At 48.7% G+C, this 13,218-nt stretch overlaps 1 protein-coding gene across 1 annotated transcript in view; it reads right to left on the bottom strand.

Moving 5' to 3' along the window:
• Positions 1 to 13,218, bottom strand: part of LOC126235248 (glutamate receptor ionotropic, kainate 2-like) — a 309,725-nt gene that overhangs the window by 204,654 nt on the left and 91,853 nt on the right. The window lies entirely within an intron of this gene.

The following is a 13,218-nucleotide window of genomic DNA, read 5'->3' as shown; positions in this document are numbered from 1 at the left end:
AACGATCATGATGCTGTAAACAGAACCTGGATTCATCCGAAAAAACGACGTTTTGCCATTCGTGCACCCAGGTCCGTGGTTGAGTGCCCCATCGCAGGCGCTCCTATCTGTGATGCAGCGTCAAGGGTAACCACAGCCATGGTCTCCGAGCTGATAGTCCATGCTGCTGCAAACGTCGTCGAACAGTTCGTGCAGATGGTTGTTGTCTTGCAAACGTCCCCATCTGTTGACTAGGGGATCGAGACGTGGCTGCACGATCCGTTACAGCCATGCGGATAAGATGCCTGTCATCTCGACTGCTAGTGATACGAGTCCGTTGTGATCCAGCACGGCGTTCCGTATTACCCACCGATTCCAAATTCTGCTAACAGTCATTGGATCTCGACCAACGCGAGCAGCAATGTCGCGATACGATAAACCGCAATCGCGATAGGCTACAATCCGACCTAAATGTGGTGTCACCGCCAGACACCACACTTGCTAGGTGGTAGCCTTTAAATCGGTCGCGGTCCGTAGTATACGTCGGACCCGCGTGTCGCCACTATCAGTGATTGCAGACCGAGCGCCGCCACACGCCAGGTCTAGTCCAGAGAGACTCCCTAGCACTCGCCCCAGTTGTACTGCCGACTTTGCTAGCGATGGTTCACAGTATACAGACGCTCTCATTTGCAGAGACGACAGTTTAGCATAGCCTTCAGCTACGTCATTTGCTACGACCTAGCAAGGCGCCATATTCAGTAATTAGAATGAATTCTGAACAGACAATATTGTGAATCATGTACCGTCAAGAGCGACGTTCATCATTAATGGATTTCTCCTCCTTACACGAGGCATCACAACAACGTTTCACCAGGCAACGCCGGTCAACTGCTGTTTGTGTATGAGAAATCGGTTGGAAACTTTCCTCATGTCAGCACGTTGTAGGTGTCGCCACCGGCGCCAACCTTGTGTGAATTCTCTGACAGTATGAGTCCACTAGGCAGTATGTCCCAGATGAATGGACTGATGCGGTTGGACACAGTGTCATAAAATCACTGTATCTTCTCCTGAGGCAATCTGTCCCACGAATGTCGTAACTGGTTGTTGATATCACGGATATTGGAACTGGAAAGGATTTAACATCCAATTTGGTCCCACAGATGTTGCATCCGAGAGAGATCCGAGGATATTGTTGGCTGAGTGAGTACCTCAACATCACGGAGACAGTTCATAGAGACGTTTGCAATGTGTGGAACAGCATTGTCCTATTGAGAAATGGCACCACGGTAGTACAGCGTAAGAAGTAACACAGGAGGACGCAGGATCCTGATGTAGTTTGTGTTATCAGAGTTTCCACAATCACTACCAGCTATGACCTGAAGTCATACCCAATGGCTTCCCATATCACGAAGCCAGGAGTAACACCGATGTGTCTCTACAAAACATTTGATGAATGGGATCTCTTCCCAGATTGCCACCCTCCTCACCGAGGAGGGTCCTCTCACATCGCTGACCATAATGTGGCGCCCTTCATCAGGTCCATGCTTACCCGTCAAGGCACCACTTCAAACGAAGCCTTTTGTATTTTTAATGTCAGTCTATGTATGAGATGGTAAAACCCTAATCCGAGTACTGCCAGCTCCCACCATTGGGGCGGGATGACACAGTTTATTGCAGGGTGTCCAGTACTTGATCTCATATGCTTCGATGCTTCGTGCACAGTTCGCCGATCTTCCCTTGCTGTGGTCAGACATGGTCAACTACAACTTTGACGACGAGTATGCCAGCCCTCACGTTCACATGCTGTCCAACGTGGGTCCACGCTTGCATCTGGATTGCTCTCAAATTTGGATACTGCGCGATTCGACCAGCCACCCAACGGAGACCCACAGTGAGTCCCCCTCTGAAACCGTCAGGTGCTGATAAAGATGTCTCATACGAGTACGGGCCACCTCTGTCTGCTTCAGAGTGATCACTCAAGATCTGACACTGTACACGTCACTTATATGCCATACCAGGGCTGACAACAACGCTAAACAATTTTGCCTATTGCACTATTGCAGGCATTCTACATACCAGAGAACTGCAACTCTTATCACTTATACCATCTAAACCGCGATGGAGTGCACGTGTACGAAGTTACATTGACATCCGATCGTGTTTTCGTTTCTATCTGTCAGAGTATAGTATTTTCCAAACTTTCTAACTGACATTCAGATAATGCTTTATCGTGACAACTAAGAGTCTCGATAATGGCAAGTAATTCTAAGAAATTACAACCTTCGTTTAACAGAAGGTACTTTTCAGTTGCCGTTGTGAGTGTCAGCCCAAGTGGATTTTTTTGCGGGGTTTCCGGCTGTAGAAAATGTTCCAACCAGGAAAGGGCGCCCACTCACGGGATCTGCCAATACCTGTTGCCAACAAGAAACCTGGTACTGTGCGTGAGTCCACAGGTGGAACCGGGAAACGCCAAGAAGTTGACAGAAAGCAAGACATAAAGAGAAAGATAAAATAACAGAAAGATTGGCCTCCCCGAACGTAGATGGAAACGACAGTAAGACCCCCCCTCCCATTTATACGGTAGCATAGTCATATTCTACAAACCTGTGCTCACTGTCCTAGATCAAAGTGAAATACTGAAAGTGGTGGCAGCACTCTTTGATTTTGTAACGTGCATTTTAGGAAGTTTTCAAAGATATTAAAGTTTACTGCTGTAATGGTTCTTAAAACAATTGCACGACGCAGGTACTACTCAAATTTTCAGCCAAATGATTTTCACAGAATGTATTCATCTGAATTTCAATTTCATGATAGGTATGCTGAAGCGATCTACTAAATACTTACGACAACAAATGACATTAAATGTTTTCATACAATAATAACAAAATACAGATATAATTTTTAAAATATTAGGCGTCTGCGACTCGTTAAAAGTGAGGGAGGCGCTAAGTTATATTTGGGAGACAGGGACGGTGGCAGGAACAAACTATGATCTCCCCAGTCTCCAAGAACCGAAGTCTGAATGCACGCCTGAATCTCATAATTGTAAACAAACAAAAACCATAATAGATACATGAAAGTCTCTTCGGGTTTGCTGCCGGATCCTAAAATCGACTTGACTCGATATTCCGGCGATCCAACTGGTCAACATCGCCATGGAGAATGCTGCTTCTGCTGATGAGTCCCGCTGAGAACTGACGCCAGGCTGCAAATCGACGTCCTATATAGGCAGGCGTTCAGTGCACGGCGCGTGCGCCGCCCATCACGATTGCTGCCCTCCAAGACATGGAGGTGGCGCCGCCCTTAGTAGAACACTGGTGGCAACGATATATCGCACTCAGGGCCACACCGAAGAGCGTTCGATTTTGATGCGAGATAGTACAGGATTCCACGTCCTGCTAAGAAGAAACATATTGTCTCTGTTGATTAAATTATCAGCCAACCTAATTTCGATCGCCTCTTTATAGACACTGTTCCAAAAACCGGAAATTTTGGTAACTACCACAGTTTCATCAAATTTCATACCGTGTCCCTCATTTAAGCAGTGTTCTGCTACTGCCGATTTTTCCGGCTGTTGTAGTCTCGTATGACGGCGATGTTCCACACACCTGTCATGAACTGTGCGAATCGAACGGCCAATGTTAGCCTTCCCACACTGACACGGAATTTTGTATACACGGGGTTTCCTAAGCCCCAAGTCATCTTTCACAGAGCCGAGTGGTGCCCTAATCTTGGAAGGTGGACGGAACACACTCATAATGTTAAGTTCCTCAAAATTCGTCCAATCTCAAATGATAGGCCTCCAGCATAAGGAAGAAAGGCCACCGATCTATGTTCCTCTACATGCACCTCTAGACATGGTCCAAACTCCATAGTCCGACGAATCTGCTTCACGGAGTATCCATTTTCCTTAACAACAGCCATCAAATGCGCAAGTTCTTGGGTGAAGCTAAATGTAAATGTGGTGTGACTAGGGCCTCCCGTCGGGTAGACCGTTCGCCGGGTGCAAGTCTCTCGATTTGACGCCACTTCGGCGACTTGCGTGTCGATGGGGATGAAATGATGATGATTAGGACAACACAACACCCAGTCCCTGAGAGGAGAAAATCTCCGACCCAGAAGCTGTCCGCGTCAGAAACGGCATATGCTCTGCGTGCCAACGTCCTAAGGACGCCACTGCGTTGGTGTGGTGGATAACAACTTTTAGAATGCAGATACCGATCTGTGTGAGTCGGCTTTAGGTGAACACTGTGTCCCAAAGTACCATCTGGTTTTTTATAAACCATAACGTCTAAAAATGGAAGCACCCCATCATTTTCAACCTCCATAACAAATTTGATGAGGGGATGAAGACAGTTGAAGTGGTCCAAAAACCTATTAAGAGCATCACGTCCATGGGGCCAGACGAAAATGGTATCATCCACGTATCTCCAGAAGCACGTTGGTTGCAAAGCTGAAGTCCTCAGTGCCATATCCTCGAAGTCCTCCATAAATAAATTAAACTGGCGACTATTGGTGATAAAGCGGTCAGGCGTCAGTTCTCAGCGGAACTCATCAGCAGAAGCAGCACTCTCCTTGAAGATGGCGACCAGTTGGATCGCCGAAATATCGAGTCAAATTGGTTTTAGGATCCGGCAGCAAACCTGAAGAGACTTTCAAGACTTAATATGCCGGGAAAGCCTACAAAGTCATAATAGATACAGTTTGCATGGAAATGTATAGTGCCTTCCTTGTGAGCTACACGTACTACTACAGTACCCTCCTGGCAATACCCACTGAGCGTTTTGAAAGTACTGCGCCTCTAACCTGTCCCACTCTCCTACGGCGGCTTCCCTTGCTGATGTGTACCGTGTGGGGCTGGTTTCCGAGGCGTCATTCTGCACATTTCAGAATGACTGAAATAAAATACATTCGATTCTTATCTCGAGATATCATATACCATTCTGTTCTGTTACAATTAACGTCTAAGAACTCAGAGCAGCACTTCAAGGCAGTCTCAGAGTTTACATTGTGTAGCAGGGTTGAATAAAGTGTGGCTACAGAGAGAGTGGGATGCTACTAACAAACATGATATACTGTGTAAGACACTAAAGACTGCAAGAAGGGAGCAAAACAGTTTAAGCCTGTTACTCTGGACATTTTCAGTGAAGACGAAAATATAGTGTACAAATATAGCGAAGAAGTTCCCCAGGCATGTGAAGGCTATTGGAAAGAACTATGTGACAGAGATTACAAACCAACTGCTGCCGAACTTTATTCGTTGAATGACGTGGATGATGGTGAGAAAGGATCACCAATTATAATGGAAGAAGTAAAGAGTGCAATACCTGTAATGAAAAAATGGGCAAGCAGTAGGTACAGATACAAATACGAGGACAAATACTTGAGTGTCAGGCTAACGTAGGAATAAAATGAATATCGAGGCTAAAGAACAAGAACTAAAACATTGGTGAGTGGCCAGAAGACCTTTCAACGACGGTATTGATTCCAGTAACAAAGGAACAGTAAACCAAGAAATGCATTGAACACTGGACAATGAGCCTCATTCACATGCAGCCAAAGTTTTGGTAAGAATTGTGAAAAAAAGACAGGAAAAAGCAATGGTGGAGAACAATTTTAAATCCAGGTACATGAAATGCAATGCGACATTTGGGAAGGCGTTTTCGGCGACGCAGGATGACTTGTGAGATTTGGCTTGGTTCAAATGTCTCTGAGCACTATGGGACTGAACAGCTGAGGTCATCAGTCCCCTAGAACGTAGAACTACTAAACCTAACTAACCTAAGGACATCATACACATCCATTCCCGAGGTAGGATTCGAACCTGCGACCGTAGCGGTCGCGCGGTTTCAGACTCAAGCGGCCCCCAGGGGCTCAGCATTCATTTGCTGGGTACGGGCTTGGCGACCCCGGGGTTCCTGAGCTGGGGACTGGTAAGCGCCGCCAGTCCCCTGTCACCGTAACCTCTGAGCATACTTCAGCGACCACCGTGTGGCGCGGCGGTGGAATGTTGTGTGTCTCAGGGAATGGGGATCTTGGCTTGACCGCCTGGATCGCGAGGGTGGAATAAACCTCTATAAACAACCCCTCAATCTTACGGTGTGCTGCGCGCTGATGAGATGCATGGCTGTTGAGGTGGAACAGTCGTTAGCGGGCAACCTCTGGGGAACCTTCCGCACCTCAGTTGTATAAGGCTTACCTAGGCACGCGGGGCTCTGTCTAGGTGGACTCCTAGTTCCCTAGCTGCTCGTGGGACCGAGATGGAACCCTCGAACTTTTCTTCTTCTCCTCCCAGCGGAAACGGTGGGCCGGTGGTAGGTTCTAACACCCAATCTAACAAGAGGGCTCGTGTAGCCAGTCCTCCTGATTCAGGTAGTAGTAACAGAACGCATGCTGCTTCGCAGAATGTGTTTCTTATAATTAAAAGAAAAGATGGGAGTTTCGAAAAAGTTTCACCATTTTATATCCAGAAGGGCTTAGAAGGTATTGCTGGCACATTAAAATCAGTAAAGCGCTTGAGGAATGGCACCTTGTTGGTTGAAACATCTAGCTTCCAGCAAGTTCAGAACCTTCAGAAGGCACAATTTCTTGGGGAGTTTGCGATAGAGTCTGAATCTCACAACACCTTGAACTACAGCAAGGGTGTAGAGATCTCGTTGACATTCCCCAAGACCAACTGAAGGCTGAATGGTCCCGGGAAGGAATTGTCGACGTGCAACACGTTATGAAACGAGTGGATGGTGCTCTCATGAAATCTGACTCATTTATCCTTACGTTTAACAGCACCGAATTTCCAGAGCATGTGAAGGCAGGTTTCCTACGTCTCAGTGTACGGCCTTATTACCCCAACCCCATGCGGTGTTTTAAATGCCAACACTTTGGACACACTACTCTCGGCTGTAAAGGTGAAGCCACTTGCGGGAAATGTGGTAAAGACGCCCATGAGGGATTTGGTTGCTCCTCTCCTCCCAAGTGTGTCAACTACTCTGGGGATCACCCTGTGTGGAGTAGGGAATGCAGAGTTTTCCTTGAGGATCGGAAGATCCATGAACTTAAAACCACTAAACGCATCCCGTATGGTGAGGCAAAGAAAATCTACAAGTCCATGCAGCCGCCAACGTTCGCTGCCTCCTTTTCTTCCGTTCTGAAACAGCCAGTCTTGAAAACCGATCGCTACACAAACGGAGGTTGCTACTGTCAGCAATAGCACCTGCGTTTGTCAATGTACGTGTGCTGCTGCCATTCCTGTGAAGCCTGCTGCTCCCCCCCAGCCTTCTGACCAGGCCTTGGTAACTGACATTATGGAACTTCCCGTCCCTTCCCGGAACCAGTCTTGTGCACTGCCCAGCGCTGCTACACCCCCTACTGCTTCTAAGGTTTTGGCTCCAATGCCACCTCAGGCCAGAAAATCTAAGCCAAAGCCAAAGGTAAAGACTCGCCCGCTAAAGGAGACTGAAGTTATACAGTCTGCTGATGTTGATGTCATTCTCTCTGACGTCTCTTTCGACTCCTCTTCAGAGGCGATGGAGGTTAATGTCAGACTGGGGCAATCATCTCGCCCCAAAACTGAGCCTCCACCTGTCGTGGGCTCTCCTCCCCAACAGAAAGTGAGAATGAAGGTACTCCCACCCTGATAGATGGCTCCCATTATACAGTGGAACATGAATGGATTCCGAGCACATGTGGAGGAACTGAACCTCCTAGCACGGCAACGTCCTCTGTGCTTGTGTTTACAAGAAACGCATTTAAAACCATCTTATGCTCCTGTACTAAGGGGCTATACGTTGTATCGCAAAGATGACCTGACTGGAGAAAGGGCCAAAGGCGGAGTTGCCATGTTTGTCAATAATGACCACCGCTCCTCTGCTCTCCCCCTGGATACTGACCTGCAAGCAGTTGCAGTTGAAATTCATTCACGTCGGAGCCTTACCGTTTGCTCCCTTTATTTACCCCCTCTGGATGCAATGACCTTAGACGCTCTCACAGATCTTATCGACCAACTTCCCCGCCCATTTCTCCTCCTGGGAGACTTCAATGCCCATCATGTCCTGTGGGGCTCCACTTCTCTTTGCACTCGAGGTCGAATTTTGGAGAGCCTCCTAACATCTCAAGTGTTGTGCATCCTCAACACAGGTACTCCGACTCATTTCTCTACTGCTACTGGTCATTCTCAGCCATTGACCTATCTTTCTGCTCTCCAACCCTCACTGACTCTGTTCACTGGGAGGTCATTGACGACCTTCATTCCAGCGATCACTTCCCCATCCGCATTCATCTCCTGTATGGTGTATTGCTGGAGCAGAGGCCGCCATCGTGGATGATTGGCAGGGCTAACTGGCCACTGTTCACTCGGTTGGCTGTCTTTGAACGCCACAAAAGCGTACAGGAATGGGTGGATCACATCACACTTGTGATCCATCATGCTGCTGACCTGTTCATACCACAGTCTTCTGGCCCTCTTAAGCGGCGCCTTGTGCCTTGGTGGACAGAAGAGTGCCGTTCAGCCATCCGGGACAGGCGTGCGGCTCTTCGCCGATTTAAATGCCGCCCAACAGTGGTCAATCTTACCGCCTTTCGAATCGCGAGAGCCAGGGGACGCCGTGTCATTAAAGAGAGCAAGAAAAGGTCATGTCAGGAGTTCCTGGACTCCATCAACCGTTCCACTTGTTCCACAAAAGTATGGGAAGCCATCTGGAGGATTTCCGGTAAAAGCAGCCGTTTACCAATAGCTGCAGTCCTGAACCAGGGATGCCTCCAAACGACACCCAGAGCCATTGCTCAGATGCTGGCAGAGCATTTTGCCACTGTAACTCAGGATCCAGCGTTTCGTCGCTACCGTGCGACTGTCGAAAGAGCGAACTTGGACTTCCGGTCGAACAGTTCTGAGGCCTACAACTCCCCTTTCTCCATGTGGGAACTTGAATCGGCACTTACTGAGACTTCTGACACTGCACCAGGTTACGACCGCATCCGGTACTCCACGCTTCGACATCTGCCAGCGGCGTCAAAGGAAATCCTCCTCGAATGTTTTAATCTCATATGGCAGACAGGAGTGTTCCTCACCTCGTGGAGGGAGGCAATCCTCATCCCCCTCCTCAAACTAGGAAAGGACCGCACATGTCGCAGTAGTTATCGTAGTATCGCCTTGACAAGCTGTGTCGGCAAGACCCTGGAACGGATGGTTAACCGTCGTCTGGTCTGGCTGTTGGAGACCAGACAGCTCCTTAGCCGCTTTCAGTGTGGCTTCCGAAAATTTCGGTCCACAGTCGACAACCTGACCCTCCTAGAGGCGGCTATTCAGCAGGCTCTCCTCCGTCAGCATCACTTTATCGGTATCTTCTGTGATATCAGTAAGGCATATGATACCACTTGGAGACACTGTATTCCTGCACAACTGCATCAATGGGGCTTCCGTGGCCGCCTCCCCATTTTCATTCGGTCTTTCCTGTCTCAGCGGTTTTTTCGGAGCCGAGTTGGTAACACACTGTCTGATCGCTTTGAGCAAGAGAACGGTGTCCCCCAGGGAAGTGTTTTAAACGTTACCCTCTTTGCCATAGCCATCAACAGTATAACGTCTACAGTGAGGAGTCCTGTACAGTGCTCCTTGTTTGTGGACGACTTTGCTGTTTTCTGTTCCTCCTCCAGTGTTGCAACCGTGAGCCGTCAGTTGCAGCTAACAGTGCGGCGGTTAGAGGAGTGGGCTGCAAAGACGGGTTTTCGGTTTTCTGCCGATAAGTGTGTTTGTGTTCAATTTAATCGTTCTCGTCGTCTTTTTACTTTGCCTGCCTTGCATATCGGGGATACTATCCTACATTTTAGAGACACAGTGCGGTTTCTGGGCCTAATTTTTGACTCCAGGTTGTCATGGCTGCCACACCTACGTGACTTGAAAGCCAGAACGCTGAAGGCACTGAACATCCTCAAGTGCCTCAGCCACAGGTCTTGGGGAGCGGACAGGGCGCGTCTCCTTCAGTTTTATCGAGCTTTTGTGCGTTCACGGCTGGACTATGGGTGCACAGTATATGGGTCAGCAAGGCCGTCTTATTTGCAGATCCTTGACGCTGTTCACCATGCTGGGATCCGACTGGCCACGGGTGCTTATCGGACCAGTCCCGTACCCAGCCTCTGTGCTGAGTCTGGCGAACCGCCACTTACCATCCGGCGGCAGTTCCTGCTGGTACGCCAGGCTTGTAAGTTTCTTACAGCTCCCAGCTCGCCTGCTCACCATATTGTTGCCCATCCACCTCTGGACCACCTTTTTTCCCACCGTCCCCGGGCTACGTTGCCGTTTGGGATCCGTGTGCAACGTGTGCTAGAGTCGCTCGGTGTGGAGTCTGTACAACCCCAAATCCAGGGTTTGAACCGCCTGCCACCCTGGTTACTGAAGAGGCCCGGAGTGATTTTAGATTTATTGCAGTACAAGAGAGATTGCACTCCTGTCACCGTTTTTAATGCAGCATTTTCTGCCATTTTATCTGAGCACCACGACTATGTATCTGTTTTTACGGATGGGTCGAAACAACGGGATTCCGTTGGTTGCTCAGTTGTTTTTCCGGATCGTGTCCTCAAGGTCCGACTGCCTCAGACTTTTACTGTCTTTGATGCACAATTGTCTGCGATCTTGCTGGCACTGGAGCAGATGAGACATTCTTCCTCTCCTAAATTTCTTGTCTGTTCCGATTCACTCAGTGCCCTTCACTCATTGCAACGTTTGTATCCGGCAGACAAAATAGTCCAGACCATCCAGGATGCCCTTCTCCGACTACAGCGACTGGGGAAGGTTGTAGCTTTCTGCTGGGTTCTGGGGCATGTCGGCATTGCTGGGAATGAAAGGGCAGATCTCGCAGCGAAGGAGGTGTGTCTCGATCCACAAGTATCTCAGTGTGCTGTCCCCTTGCACGCACTCACCTCGCTGTTGAGCTCACGAGTCATGCGTCGGTGGGAGGATGAGTGGCTGGAAGTGACTGACAATAAGCTCCGTATAGTCAAGCCCACAACGCGTGTGTGGTGTACTTCCTTTCAGCCCCGTCGACGGGACGAGGTTCTCCTCACTCGGCTTCGAATAGGCCACAGCCCTATGACGCATGGCTTCCTGCTCCGGCGAGAGGACCCTCCAATATGTGGTGCTTGCGGCGTCCAGGTCACTGTGCTCCACGTTTTATTGGATTGCGTTTTATTTTCTGACGAGCGGGCCGCGACTGACTTGCCAGCGGACCTGTCATCTCTTTTAGGCAACATTCGGACGAATGTGGTTAAAGTTTTAAAGTTCTGTGCCATGTCAAATGTTTTTACGAAGATTTTAGGGAGAGGATTTTCATTTGCTCACTGTGTGACAAGCTCGCCCATGTTTTATGTAAGTGGCCAGCCAATGACAATTTCCTGTGGCATTCTTGTTGCTACGTTTCCCCTTTCCTTAGGTTTAATTTCTTATGTAGCATTTTCCTTCTTTTCCTGCTTTCTTTGAGTGTGTGCTTCAGTTTTATTATGTCTGTCCACATTCGTTCCTTTTAATGTGTGTCAGGGCGCTGATGACCTCGATGTTGAGCGCCCATAAGCCCCAACACACACACACACACACACACACACACACACACACACACACACACACACACACACAGAGTGGACTGGAAAAACCAAGTCGGCCGCTGTGGCCGAGCGGTTCTAGGCGCTTCAGTCCGGAACCGCGCTGCTGCTACGGTCGCAGTTTCGAATCCTGCCTCGGGCATCGATGTGTGTGATGTCCTTAGGTTAGTTAGGTTTAGGTAGTTCCAAGTCCAGGGGACTGATGCCCTCAGATGTTATGTCCCATAGTGCTTCGACCTTAGACCCATTTTTCGGAAAAACCAAGCGTTTTATAAACACCTTATATTTAAACTGCAAGTGCGACGGCAGAAAGCACTAACTGTACTACATTAGGAAAAGGAACAAGACAAGGCGAGTGCGTGTCTCCTAACCTTCATAATCTTCCTTTGAAGAATATGATTGAAGATTGGGCACTAGATAACAAGGGCGTAAGAATTGGAGCAAGAAGAATTCGATGTTTGCGGACGGGATAATGCTTCTAGAAGTGGATAAAAGTATGAACAGAAACATTGTAGGACATTCATACTAAAGGGGGGAGCCACAAAATGAAGATCAATTTGAAGAAAACAAAACTAATTTAGTAGGAGAGGACAGTAAGGAAAAGATAATGCTGAGTGACGAAATATTAGAATATGTGCAAAGGTGTTTTGTATTGCGGCACATTTGAACTTCCCCCAGTTGGAGCCGAGTTTCCTTGTGGTTCGCAGAGGTACGCGCCACAAGAGGCCACTTTAGAATGTGGGAATCGGTGCGAGCACCGCTCTGGCCGGCGTCACGAGACGTAGCAGAGCAGGCTGGCAGTTCGTGGACGACAACGAAGCATGGAAGACAAACCCTGGGAAGGAGAGCGCCGTGGAACTGACAGCAGAGCGAAAACAGCAGCAGTATACAGCAACGGCCAGCACAGCTTGTAGCCTGCTGTGAGAGACGAAAGAACAGGGAGAAACTGGTTACTACAAGACAGAGCAGAGCACCAAGTGACTCGTGTTTTTGTGGACCATATTTGATACTAGCAAGCAATGGTCGTTGCCAGAATGTAGCCGACTGGATCACAGTGCGGCGGTGTGCATTGAGGTAGATGAGGTCAGATTGCTTCGTTTTTCTGTGTGAAATCACGCGAGGCTAAGAGGAATTGGATTGTGCCGTAACTGTTGTCAAGTCTTTTGCACTCTGAGGCCGTGATGGCATCTGTATTTTGCATGAATATAACAAAGTTCTGTCAGAGTTGGCAATTGGTGGAGTTGAAACTTCCTGGCAGATTAAAACTGTGTGCCCGACCGAGACTCAAACTCGGGACCTTTGCCTTTCGCGGGCAAGTGCTCTACCATCTGAGCTACCGAAGCACGACTCACGCCCGGCCTCACAGCTTTACTTCTGCCAGTATCTCGTCTCAAACAGAGTGAAAATCTCATTCTGGAAACATCCCCCAGGCTGTGGCTAAGCCATGTCTCCGCAATATCCTTTCTTTCAGGAGTGCTAGTTCTGCAAGGTTCGCAGGAGAGCTTCTGTAAAGTTTGGAAGGTAGGAGACGAGATACTGGCAGAAGTAAAGCTGTGAGGCCGGGCGTGAGTCGTGCTTCGGTAGCTCAGTTGGTAGAGCACTTGTACGCGAAAGGCAAAGGTCCCGAGTTCGAGTCTCAGTCTCGCACACAGTTTT

The sequence above is a fragment of the Schistocerca nitens genome, chromosome 2 (genome assembly GCF_023898315.1).
Source record: "Schistocerca nitens isolate TAMUIC-IGC-003100 chromosome 2, iqSchNite1.1, whole genome shotgun sequence".
Lineage (NCBI taxonomy): Eukaryota > Metazoa > Arthropoda > Insecta > Orthoptera > Acrididae > Schistocerca > Schistocerca nitens.
Note: the sequence above shows the minus strand (reverse complement) of the source record. Positions and strands in the feature narration are given on the sequence as shown.